Here is a 13,682-nt window from a genome sequence, read left to right on the forward strand (position 1 = left end):
TATGTTTCATGTTTTGTTGTTGTTTTTCACCACAGGACTGTACAGTATGTCAGTAATGCAGAAAATCTGAGCAAGAATCTATTTCATTCACAAGGTTGTGTTGCTCTCACTAAACTACTAAATGTGTTTGCTGTCTGGCCATTTGCCCGCACTGGCTTTAAAAGAAGCCGTCTATAAAATCACAGGTAGCATTAAACAGTAATAGCTCACTATACTATTAATCAGTATGATGTTTACTTGTATATGAAATGTGGTATAGTTCATTCAAACCATAACATTACCACTTTATATTATGTATTTATGCTTGGTCCTGATTTACTGGAGTCCATTTCACACTGCTGTTACAGTAATACAACACCAATTAGAAAAGTGATTAGTCTGTTGTTGCTTATGAAAGGTAATATTTAACCACTAATTCACGTTAAATCAGCTGCATCAAGTTTAAAGTTTAAGAGCTGTAGAATGTGCAGCTGTCATGTTAGAAATATACTGAGTGTTAAAATAAATATATAAACCTGTGAATTTACACAATTAGTCATTTTATGCCTGCATTCCTTTCTCACCTTGATTGCGGCTACAGCATTTCTTGTTACTGTAATTTTTTTTTTTTAATATTCTTCGAAGGCAGAAGTGAGATAAGATAAATAATATAAAATATAGTTTATTGATCCCCCAGAGGGGAAATTCAAATATCACAGCAGCCCAAGACAAAAACAAAATGACATTCAATAGAATAAGATAAAAGAGAAAAAAAAAATAATAATAATAGATGAATAAAAAAATAAAATGAAATAAAATTGCTACATCAAGATGAATAAAGTGACTAAAAATGGCAAGTGTTGAATAAAATAAGTGTCAATAAAACAAAGTGTCAGCAGGCGGAACATGATGAATCAATTTAAGAGTCAATGACGGGCTGAATACACCATTTGACTCATTTCATGGGAACGTACAGCGCATGAAGAAGACATCCTGGTTACCAGAGCAAGTTGATAACAACCTTTGTGATACCGGGTATCTCTGACTGGGGTTTTAGGGTTTGTTCAGCCAGCTAAGGCAAAGAAAGCCTGAGTTGTTTCAGGAACACCGCTCCTTACGCAACAAAAACTGCCAGGTTAAGGAAAAGAAAACATTGTAATCACTGTTACAAGAAATTATTGTTAACTGTTAGAACAACATAAGATGGTATTAGAGGCAGATATTTTCAACAACCACTGATTACATCATTTGCAGGACATTAAGTTATAACTTTGTTAAAACCAGGCTAAATGTCCCTGATTTGGTTTAAAAGTTTTATGTGACCATTGTTTCAATGTCTACATTTCAGTATGTACTACAAGACCTGCTTTACATCAAAATAAATTACAGCGTTACTGAGCACTGAGGTCAAGCTTGCATTTGCTGATTGGCATCAGCTGCTTCATTCATGCTTCACCAGCTGTTTGTCTGCCGGCTGACTGGTAAGGTCCAATTATATCTATTCAGGTGTACAGCGTGAATGGACACTATGACTCTGCTGCAGCTCCCTCCACCATCCCAACCCTTGTAACTGCCTCGATACTACGAGAGCGTTTTTCAAAACTAACTACAACTGTTAAGTATGAATTGTCAACGTCTTGCCTCTAACTGAAATGGGATCATTGAAGTGCTGTTGAGACAAAGGTTATTTAAAATCTGTCACATTTCTATCACATTAACCTGCTTTAACTGAGCTGTCTTTTGACCTACTTAACTGATTTAGCTGAAAATTTTGGCTAAAATTATTTATAGTAACCATTGTTTTAGCAGAATTTTGGTGGCTGTACCAACCAACCATGACTGCATGCTTTTGATCCACCCCAATCTCCTACTTAAAGGTGAAGTCCACCAATTTTTCAAATAAGGGTGTAGTGACTGTGTAATTTTGTAAAATGACTGATCATTATGAGTATTATTCAGCCTATAAAAACTGCTGTGTAGTGTCTTTTGTGGGTCTGGAGGAACTTTATTAAGTCTGACAAAATTATAAATTAATAATATCAATAACATATCAATAATATCATGAATTTTACTTGGAGGCTACATATTTATAAAACAAAGCCTGTATTACAAACTGGAATTTAAAGGGACAATTCACCTCAAAATCACAAATACATATTTTCCTCTTACCCCTAGTGCTATTTATCAATCTAGATTGTTTTGGTGTGAGTTGTCGATGGTTGGATATAGGCCATAGAAATGTCTGCAATCTTTCCAATACAATGGAACTAGATGGCATTTGGCTTGTGGTGGCCAAAGTGCAAAAAAAAATAAAAAATACATTTGAAAAGCACTAACATCTCTCTCCAGAAATTAAAATGTGCATCTACTCGTGGATAAGAGGCTCATTCTTGTGACAATGTGAGATGTAAATGTTAATGTCAGCTAGCTCAGTGGTGCTAAGAGAGCTAACGATGCATGCTTCCTACTGCGTGGTGATACTGTTGGTGGATGTAGTTCAGGAGAAAGAAATTTGTTTCTACATAAAACTGCTCTCAACAAGGTCTGTGGATTATCTTCAGTTACCAGATCATGATTTCTGTAAAGAGACATTACTGTTTTTCAAATGTAATCTTTTTTCTTTTTTTTTTTTTTTTGGCGCTTTGAGCAGCACAAGTCGAGTGCCATGTAGTTCCATTATATTAGAGAGAAGGCAGACATCTCTATGACCAATATATCCAACACTTTGCAACTCACACCAAAACAGTCTACACTGATAAATAGCACTACAGGTAAGAACAAAAAAAATGTAGTTTGGATTTTGGGGTGAACTATCCCTTTTAAAAGCATGGGCATACGCTATTGATTTGCATCATGGGAAGTGTAGTATATTTTTTTGGATCTTGACCCATAGAGACTTTATGGAGCTGGGAAACACATTCCCAGGAATACCCTTTAAGATTTTTGTCGCAGTATGAGAATGTGCTTCCTGCTTTGCAGCTGAACACAAAAATAGGGTGTTTTATGTAGCCTGAATAAGCGTCCAATCGTTTTCCTAGCAAGGATAGTTACCAAGAAAGTTTTAAATTCAATTTCTTCTTCATAACCTCCAGTTAACGAGCTTGCGGTGTGTAAACAGCCTTTTTGTCCCTGCCCACTGAGGTGTAACGCAGCCAATTAGATTATTCCTGCCTCCAGAGCAGCCTCAGAAAAATGTTTATATAATTACAACTCCAATCTGCCAATTGTAAAGGTTTGATTTTACAGAGGTGGGGGTCACACACCTTATCTGACAGTACGTCAAAGCCAATAGCACATTTTTAACTGACAGTTTCCCCATGATATATGGTAACAGTGTTGGCCAGGGCAGTACTTCAATTTGACATCTGAATTAATATGGTTGACTTTAATGCTGGTCAGTGCAATTTCAGACCTTCTTTAAATTCATGGCAATCCATTGGCGCGAACGACAATTCTCACAGCAAACAACAGCGCCTGCAATTGCACTCCTCCACAAACACATGAGAGGGAAAAAAAGGACAAGAAAAAAAGCGGAATAAGTTTGGGTTTTCAATTTACACTGATCCTCAAGCCCATCAGCATTTAAATGAAAATATGAATCTGCAATCAAAAAGAATCTATGGATGGGAGAGCAGCTGAAGCGTGAGAGGTAAGATGGTTACGATAGCCTGGGACAAACACTGCAACTCAAGCAGAGGGAGGAGGAGGAAACTAGCCAAGAACAGGGCTTTCCATAAAATAATCAGCAGCTTTCAAACTGTCTTTCCACTTCTCATATGGCACAGGTTTTTAACAATGTATTTCATTACCCGTCTCTTCCACTTTTAATGCAAACACGATGCCGGGACACAGGGCTTATTTTGTTGGTTAAAAATTTAGTTTGCACTCTCTGTAGTTCTCCATTTGTCCCTTGCTTTTGCAGTCCTGGCGGTGCTGTCAGGGAGCACTATCAGAGAGATTGTCATGTCTGGATTTGAAATAGAAAGAGGTCTTTCAGTTTTCATCCACAGAAAGTTTTCCAGTGACATTCAGAGGATGTAGTTTTGACAAAGGAGAACTGAGTTATTTCCATTCTGGATTTTATCTTCCTCATAGAGAGCTCTAACTGGATGGCATGGCCACCGTGATACAATTGCTGCTACACCAACTGGTAAAAATAATTGGAGGCTGACATTACTGTCTTTAAGAGGCCATGACATGCTCACTTTTTAAGACAGGTATGCAAAAGCAGTCGTTCTTGTGAAGTTAGATAGCCTAAGGCATCCACTGGTACCGACCTTGTTGGCCAGCTCATTCCTATGCCCAACTTAAACACAGCTATTTTGTCAGTGGATGTTAGCATCAGTCACCGACGCACAGAGGCACCCTTCATGATGATACAATACACACAAGGCAGCGGCAGTTTGTGACACTGATGGCAGCTACTGTGGTATAACAAGCAAGAAAGTCTGTGTGGGGCAGGTGGGAGGAGAGGTGGCTGGGTCAAACAAACTTGGGACTTTCACCCAAGAGCCAGCTGTTTGTTTCCAGTGTGAAACCAAAAGTCAACTGAGTTTTTTTCTTATGATAATGTAGTGTACTAGTATGTGTAGAATGCTTTGTTAATGACATATGTCACATGACACACAGCATGTTCCTTGAAATGACATAACACCTATGGTCATGAGCTCTTGGTAATGACAGAATGAGATCATAGATACAAATGGCCAAAATGAGTTTCCTCTGTGAGGTATCTGGGCTCAGCCTTAGAGATAAGGTAAGGAGCTAGGACCTTCAGAGGGAGCTCAGAGTAGAGCCTCTGCTTCTTTGTGTCGAAAAGGGTTATCTTAGGTGGTTTGGGCATCTGATCAGGATGCCCTCTGGGTGCCTCCTATTAGAGGTGTTCTGGGCACGTCCCACTGGTAGGAGGCCCCGGGGTAGACCCAGGACATGCTGGAGGGATTACATATCTCATACAATGTACATTTTCTGTGAAAAGCGAAGTGTATTCTAAAAACATAATACATGTCCCGAGTATAAACTGAAATGCCATCCCTGAATGTCCAAAATTGGCGCAGTGGTGTACCTAGGTCGTATTTGACATGTAGGTTCACTGACAAAGCAGGAGTATTCAACCAGCTGGGATGAGAACGTGTTATGGTTTGCATAGCTTGTTGGGAAGGGAGCTAAGTAATGGTCTAAAATTAGGCTAAATTCGAGCATGGGAACAACTCGGGTGGTCATTTTCAAAGGGGTCCCTTGAACTCTCATCTCAAGACACTTGAATGAAAATAGGTTCTATGGGTACCCACAAGTCTTGCCTAAACTTGAGAAGGCTTGTTCCCAGTAAATGTTTTGTTCACTTCAATCAATGTACTCCTTCAAATTAAAGCTTTATTTGTCTTTTTAAGGAAAAGGACAATCAGCCTATTTGGAGAACAATGTATAAATACATAACAAAAAAATAAAAAAGGATTGTTGTGCAACCCAAAATGTTAACTGCATTAGTCTGTGTACATCAGGTAATTAGTAATATTAACTGTATAACAACAGCCCAAAGAACATTAGCATGCAATTCCTTAACACTCATACTGACATAGTTTTCTACAAGCCTGTATACTACAACAGCAAAATTTACATCCTGAAATTCAGTTTTGGCTTTTGGTGTTAGTGTGCCACCTCAAAATTTTAAGTGGCCTACTCTGGTCATTCTGTGGGCACCGCTGATGGTTTGGCTAAAAAACACTGTATTTTCTCACTTCTGGTGTGCAAACTTAAGAAAGGTTACAGGTCCTAAACCAAAATCTTGTAAAATAAGAAGCATTGTGCTGAACTCTGAGCTGACTATAGAGGGGAAAGATTTTTTTCAGTTTTTTTAAATGAAATCTTCTGTGGATAGCTTGCAAAAGGTGAAAAGAACATTACAGAACACATCCACCATATTGAGCAGACGTACAGCCGACTGTATTATGTTCAAGTGCATCATTTCTTTAGTCACTTGAACCAGGATTTCAAGTGCTTGTCATGCTCCTCTCCTGCCACTTTCTCTTTCTCAATCACTTCTACCTGCTGCACTTCAGAATGGCTGGCAGTCAAACTCCTTCTTTTTAGTGCACCACACGCTGACCCTACATCAAGTAGTGCCAATTGATATGAGCAGCACAACCACACGCATCACACAGACAGAAGTAGTTAAGGCGAGGCAAGCTAATTTTTAAAGCATATTTCACACACAGAAGCAATTTTTCAAAATAAAAAGGATTAAGATACAGTAGTCAGGGTTTGCCAAAGAAGCCAGAAGCCAAATGATGCCACACAACACAAGCATTAATAACCTGAGCTAATATGCGATTCCTGTCCCTAGATGGGTTTTAAAAATACATCAAATTCAACAAATACACACGAGGCGCTACAAAACACAAACTCAACAATAAACACACAACAGACAGTACAGAACATAAACTCAACAATAAATACATACATTAAGAACACAGAACTCAACAAGATAAATACAGACAGAACAAAAACTGAGGTCACTGAGCACCTGAGGAGCCTGATTATGTAAGCTTTATAATTTAGTTGAAGATCAGTAAATTAATAAAATGATCAAAACTTAACATAAATAGTTTATAAGTATGTGACAATAATGTGATCTTATTAGCCTTCCTTACAAAATTGTTATTCCTCAGTTGCTGCTTTTGGCCAAGTGGCAATCTCCAGGGCTGAAAAATGAAGCCAACGTGGAAGTGCCAAAAACTGCATTTCCTTAAACGACTACTTGAGGCTGAAGCCAGACAGTCCCCATGTTAAAATGCCAACTTTACAGCAGATATAAACATGTTCACAGCCTATTAGAAAAAAATGTTTTAGTCTCTATAGCTAATTCAAACATTAAGGACATCTAGACGGGGAGTAAATCTTTATATAACTTAGTTGTTTACATTTTGTTAAGTCTTAACTATATGCATAATAATGGGCGGGCTGCTTTAAGTCTGTTCATAGCATCTTCAGCTTCTCAACTAGATTGATCCCTCACTCCTCTGCAGCTCTCCACAGATGGCGACAGTCAAAATGTGGAACTTGAGGCTTCAGAGCTGGATTCCACAAACCAATGGGTGATGTCACGGTAGCTACATCCATCATTTTTACAGTCTATTCTTGTGACCAGAAAGAGGTTACACAGTGACAATTTGTACTACAACATTGGGTGCAGTTACATGATGGCTTCTCATTCAGAATGAAATAAATCTGAATGAAATCATTCGGAATTAAAGTTTTTCCAGGTAGTTTACATGGGAAATATTCATTCATTGAGGGTTTACACGGGAGATCAGTTTAATCGCCTTTATTCAGGTCTGCGCAAGGTTTGGGACAGGGAAGGTTTCTGATTGGATAGGGGGCGGGGCGGATGTTACGTGTTTAGGTTTACCGGAAGAAAACACTGTAGTCCTCATTCCGGATAACAAGATGCTTGACGTCGCTGTTCTTAGTGTGTTTTTCAGCCTTGTTTTGCTTATATTCTTGAAGCAGCGGTACAACAACAACCTTGTTCTGCTAATGCTTCGTCTGTTGAGGAGGAGAAGGGAGGTAGAAGGTCGAAGAAGGGAGATAGAAGACCGTGCTGTGGCGAATGGAAACCGGTTAGTGCAACGAGTCTGACTGCTCTATCTCAGCCCGTTGCTATGCGCGCTATATACGTCATCGTGCCATGCGCAGAAAGAGAAATTCTTTCATTCGGAATTAGAAACAGAATATCCCAGCCCCTTACATCGGAATGAATTTTCAATCGCATTGGCCATTTTCAATCCGAATTAGGTATTTACAAGATCACTTTTAATAGGAATGAACTTTGAATGAATGAAAAGGGAGTTAAACTGTCCACGTAAACGCACTCATTGAGTTGATTTGGACAGGGTAACTGTGGCTTGGTTGTGCAATTGACCATCGTGTTGGCTATAGAGATATCTTGCAATCTCATGCTGCTCTTTTTAACATCTACTTGCTACAGTTTGCCACTGTGCCTTGCCATCAATTAAAGGAGACACATATCATACTCATCACTGAGTACTATATACAAAAGAAGGCTGGTCCTTAATAGCTACAACAAGAGAACTACACACTAAAACTGTGTGCCTCAGTAGATCAGATCTCTCTTATTTTATACTGCTGTTCATTAGAGCACATCCATAGACTGGCTAACTCTTGATAAGCTACCAGTAAATACTGAGCTTGGGAAGACTGCCATCAGCACTCTGCACCTTAGAAATGAAAGAACTTCAAAGGACCTTGAAGGACTTTCATTTGCAGCATTTTGTTGTGTGTCTCATCAGTCTTCTTATTTCTTCTGCTGTACTCTGGTCTCTCTTGCTAAAGAGATCTTGATTTCAATGAGGTTACATAATTAAAGAAAGGCTACACTGGGGCTGTACTCGACTTAGAATTATGTCACTGGAATCACATTGGGCTGGTCAATACAAATATTTTAGCCACAACTAGATATCAAATAAAACCAGTGACTGCATTGTATTACGTTTTTGTGAGCTGTAAATTTACCACTTATAAGCAGAAGGCAGAACGTTATCAGAGCCTGACCTGGCAAAGCCTCTCTTTCTCCAAGCAGCTGCCTTCGTGTACGCAGCTGCCTGTACCGAAGAGCACAGAGAAAGCGAGGAGCGCTCACCCTACAGCTAAATCTGGGGACCAAAATGTCCCCAGATGTACACTGCATACTGACTGGCAAACAAAAACAATAAAAAAAAAAATCCCTGACTGCCCAACTTGAACTGATCTCAGTTGACCGAGGGGTCTCCAACTGATAATGAGAATCAGCAACTCTTAGGGGCCGGCCGTAGGTTACATGGCTGAACATCAACATTTCAGGTGGCAGCAACCAAAGACAAGAGCTCACCTCAGTGTGAAATTAATAGAGGAGTATCCATGTGTAACCAAGCACGCAGGCTCTTGCATCAAGTAGGTCAGGTTTATCTGTGATCTGTTCAGGTGGGGTGCAGACGGAGATGACCTAACAAAAAAACCTTTATATTATTTTAACAATAAAAGGGTAATATTTCTTTGACTTTGTATAATCCACTGACGTCTTTGACAAAAGCTCTCCTTGGAACTTTTTCTTTCTTTCTTTTTTTTTTTTCTGACCAAAGACATAATCCCTATAAAGACAACATGTTCTCTGGCTTATCCAGAGTAATGTGAACAGTTTTGATGGAAGCTTTCAACACTGTGAGCACCACAGAATGAAGGCAGTAATCTCAGACAAGGAGATCTTTTTACTGACCCTGAACTGACTTTTTAAACATCTCTAAAATTTTATTACAGACTGGCTTTGATTAGAGAATTTCCCAAATGTATCTTGGAGGGAAACACCAGCTAAATTAAGAAGTCTAATGTTATTTCCATGGCCTGGGAAGATTCAATCAGTATTTGTGAACATGAGCTACTCTCTCTCAAAGCCAGAAACCAGAGAAGTAAATGTTTAACTTGAGATGTCATCAAGTATAAAATCTGGAGCTGCTCGATAGACAGATTTTGTGAACCCACAGAATGTTTTTTGTCTTTGTTATACCCAAATAATTTTTATTCTATTGTAGTGTTCTAGGATCTGACACAGAAAATGTACCCATATACTCAGAACATTCCCCTGGGTGCTCTGTGTCATCTCTGCCATCTTTCATCATTAATATGGAGCAGTTCAAGACTTTATAAGCTACCCTATGTCAATCAATCATGTATGTGTCACATGAATCATCCAGTGAAATGTGATCCCATCAGCTTCTCCAACTTATGCACTTTATTTAGTCCTTCTTTACCTCTTCTTACATTGTAGGCTGCTGCTTTACAATTGTCCATGTTTCCGGATAGATAATCCAAACAAGATAGTGGTTATGGAATGATTTAATTGTAGATTTGGATACAGTTGCTTCTGTTGTTTTACAAATTAAATACACCATAGACTCAGTGAATTCATCGATGTGGGCAAACAGGAACAAGACAGTACCTCACAATCCCACTGTCACACCAGTCCTTATTCACTCTCACCAGAGTCCTCTGCTCATTGCACCTATCTTCTCCACCTGTTTACATCTGAAAACCTTGACCTGGCTTGCTAGCAGAGGTCGGCAGGAGGAGAGTTTACAGACTTTAGTTGATTTCCATCCAGATGAGCAACTTGCAGCCACATGTGACCACCATACAACATCAACAACAAGAAGCACCACCAACATAAAACCATAAAATAAGCCCAAATTTAGCTGCGCCAACAAGAGGCAACTGGAAACATCCTCACCTACATCACAAATTAGAGTTTTAGCACTCTAGTTTTTGGATTTGGGAGAGAGTTGTTCATATTTACTCACATTTTTTGGTGTGTCTTAGGCGATAGGAATAACGTATGAATTTTGCAAATGGACGTAGTTCCCTTTTAACAGATTGAAAATTCAAAATCAGACAAAAATAATAATGACTGGAGCTATACTAGTCACAAAAATGTGTGTTGGTACACACGTGCCAGCTTGAATGTGGATGGAGATAATCATTGGCATTATGAGTCACAGTAAGCTCCTAACATTCACACAGTAGGTGCTGTTGCTGTGACTAGTTTCTGCCTGACTGCTGTCCTCTCCTCGCTTATCTCCCTGCATGCAGGACCCAACCCCACTTATTTGTGATAATCCACAGATTGTAGGCAGCTAACAGACATTTGTTTTACGACAGATGCCAGATTCAGATAAACATTTAATTAGCAACTCATCAGCTCTGTCAAAGCTAATTACCCCAGTCTCCAGCCCTCGCCAAAAACTGCTCCTCTCGCAGTTGGTCTGCACAGCAGCTGACTCTGCTGGCTGCGGCGGGACATGAGGAGCCAGAGGCTGCACAGAGCTGAGGCCCTCATAGTGTACGAGGATTGAGAGCAGCTAATCCAGCAATTCTGCCACCACCAACTCTTGTGGGTCAGAGCAGTGAGGAGAATGGGTTAGATAGAATTACAGGCTGAGACAACATTGTGCTATTTATCAGCATTTTACACGCCTGTTGAGAAAATGACTGCTAGCGAGGTGTCTCAGCAGCGCTTTTGGTTGTCACGACAGCACATTTCTCAGCGCTCAGAGGGAGTGTGATGTGAATTTTTTTTGGGAGGCATGGTGGACCTGCTGTTCGGCTGACAAGTGATCTCTGGGAAGTGTAGTGCAATAGCAGCACAGAAGTTAGCAGGAAAGATTCAGCTGAGAAGGAGGAAAAACTGACAGAAAGTGGTGATTGCAGTCTGTCATCCACCAAAAGACCAAAAAATGAATCAACTCCCTTCTGTTGGATGATCACTGTGTAGGTTTAGCAGAACATGCGAAGAATAACGTGGTGGATAGCACATGTAGTCATAAACAAAGGTGAGATTTCAAGACATCATCTCCATGATTATTAGTTATTGCTGAGCTGTGCAATCACATTATCACATCTCGCCTAAATTAGATCTCTGCATCCTTACATATTATACCCACCAAGGCATCTCTACAGCATTCACATTAGAAGCTTCTCTGCACTGACCTGTAACCTAGCAACCGCCTGACGTCTCACCCAAGCAGATGATTAAAGGTACCTTCTTTTCCATTCCGAGCATGAACCCTTTGATAGATTTCCCCCCCCCCTTCAACTCCTGCATTCTCTCCTCAGTAGCATGCCAAGAACACTCATATTACCTACAAATATGAATCAATGAATCGCCATCCTGTTTTTAGCCATTTGAGAACAGGGGTCTGTAGCTTCCGTAGACTGCAAAGCCCCATCATTAACTGCTCTGAAAAGCTCTTATGCATCTGGCTTTTCATTTTATACCAGGATGGCAGTTGGTCTGCAGGGGTGGTTGGAGGACTCTTTGGTCCAAAAGAGGCTCATATTCTGGGCCTGCTCCACTCAGTTAGCACAAATAACCAGCACACATGACAGTGCCAAAGAGTTTGGGAGATGGTCATTTTTAGCCTTTGCAAAACCAAAACCATAAAAGCATAATTGTAAGTAAAAGATTCACCAGAAATGTAAGCTACAGATGTCCGCATGCTCAACTAACTTGCTAGAGTATTCCTCTTGCATTCCAAGGACCATATCATCAGCTAACTACATTCTTTTGTGGGATTACATGTTGTTAGTAAAATCTCTGCTGGAACATCCACTGCATGGGAACACTGATGTTACCACTGTACAGTTTAAAGGAGTTAAGTTTAGAGTATAAAGGGACAGTTCACCCCCAAGTCAAAAATATAAATTTTTCCTCTTACCTATTATCTATTACCTATTTATCAATCTAGACTGTTTTGTTTTGAGTTGCTGAGTGTTAGCAATATTGTCTCTAGAGATGTCTGCCTTCAGTAGAATATACTAGATGGCACTCAGCTTGTGGTGCTCAAAGCTCTCAAAAATACATTTGAAAAACTCAACAGCAATGTCTCTTTCCAGAATTTATGACCCAGTTACTCAAGACAATCCACAGACCTTGTTGTGATTATTATGTAGGAACCATTTTCTTTCTATCAGACTACGCACACCAACTGTATCACCGCTCAGAGGGAACACACATCTACTCAAGGACGAGAGGTTCTCGCTCATGACAGTGCAAGATGGAAACATTAATGGTGACCTCCCTGGCTAAACTGTAACGTTAGCTAGCGCAGTGGTGCTAGGTGAGCTAGCAGTAGATGCACCCTTCCTTCTGCACAATCAGTACGTTCACATAGACAGTTTAATTCCACTTTCATTCGGAATGAGGCCATTCCGATTAAAAGTGGTCACGTAAATGGTCATTCCGACTGAAAAATAAATCCGATTAAAGGGGATGGTTTATTCCGTTTGTCATTCCGAATGAAAGAATTTTGTGTGCATGTATACACTCATTCCTCTTTAAGTTCATTACGGTCTTTCTGCGCATGCTCATTTCCTTGCCCTTCTGGCGCGATGATGTATATATAGCGAGCATAACAACAGGCTGAGATAGAGCAGTCAGACTCGTTGCACTCACCGGTTTCCATTCGCCAAAGCACGGTCTTCTATCTCCCTTCTTCGACCTTCTACCTCTCTTCTCCTCCTCAACAGACGAAGCATTAGCAGAACAAGGTTGTTGTCGTACTGGTGCTTCAAGAATATAAGCAAAACAAGGCCGAAAAAGGCACTAAGAACAGCGTTGTCAAGCATGTTGTTATCCAGAGCGAGGACTACAGGGTTTTCTTCCGGTAAACATAAACACGTAACATCCGCCCCGCCCCCTATCCAATCAGAAACCTTCCCTGCCCCAAACCTTGCGCAGACCTGAATAAAGGCGATTAAACTGATCTCCCGTGTAAACCCTCATTCGGAATGAATATTTCTCATGTAAACTACTTGGAAAAACTTTAATTCCGAATGATTTCATTCAGATTTATTTCATTCTGAATGAGAAGCCATCATGTAACCGTAGCCAATGATACGGTTCCTGGGTGTAGTTCGGTAGAAGGAAAAGGTCCTCTGGGAAAGTGCTAACAACAAGGTCAAGTGCAATCTAGTTTCGCTATATTCCAGAGAAGGCAGACATCTCTATGGCCGATATCTCCAATACTCAACAACTCACACTAAAACAATCTAGACTGATAAACAGCACTACAGGTAAGAGGAAGAAAATGTTTTCTTGATTTTGGGGTGAACTGTCCCTTTAAGTTAATGCTAGCGGCTCTGCCCTACTCCTTATT

Source organism: Epinephelus lanceolatus, chromosome 21, assembly GCF_041903045.1.
Source record: "Epinephelus lanceolatus isolate andai-2023 chromosome 21, ASM4190304v1, whole genome shotgun sequence".
Taxonomy (NCBI): domain Eukaryota; kingdom Metazoa; phylum Chordata; class Actinopteri; order Perciformes; family Serranidae; genus Epinephelus; species Epinephelus lanceolatus.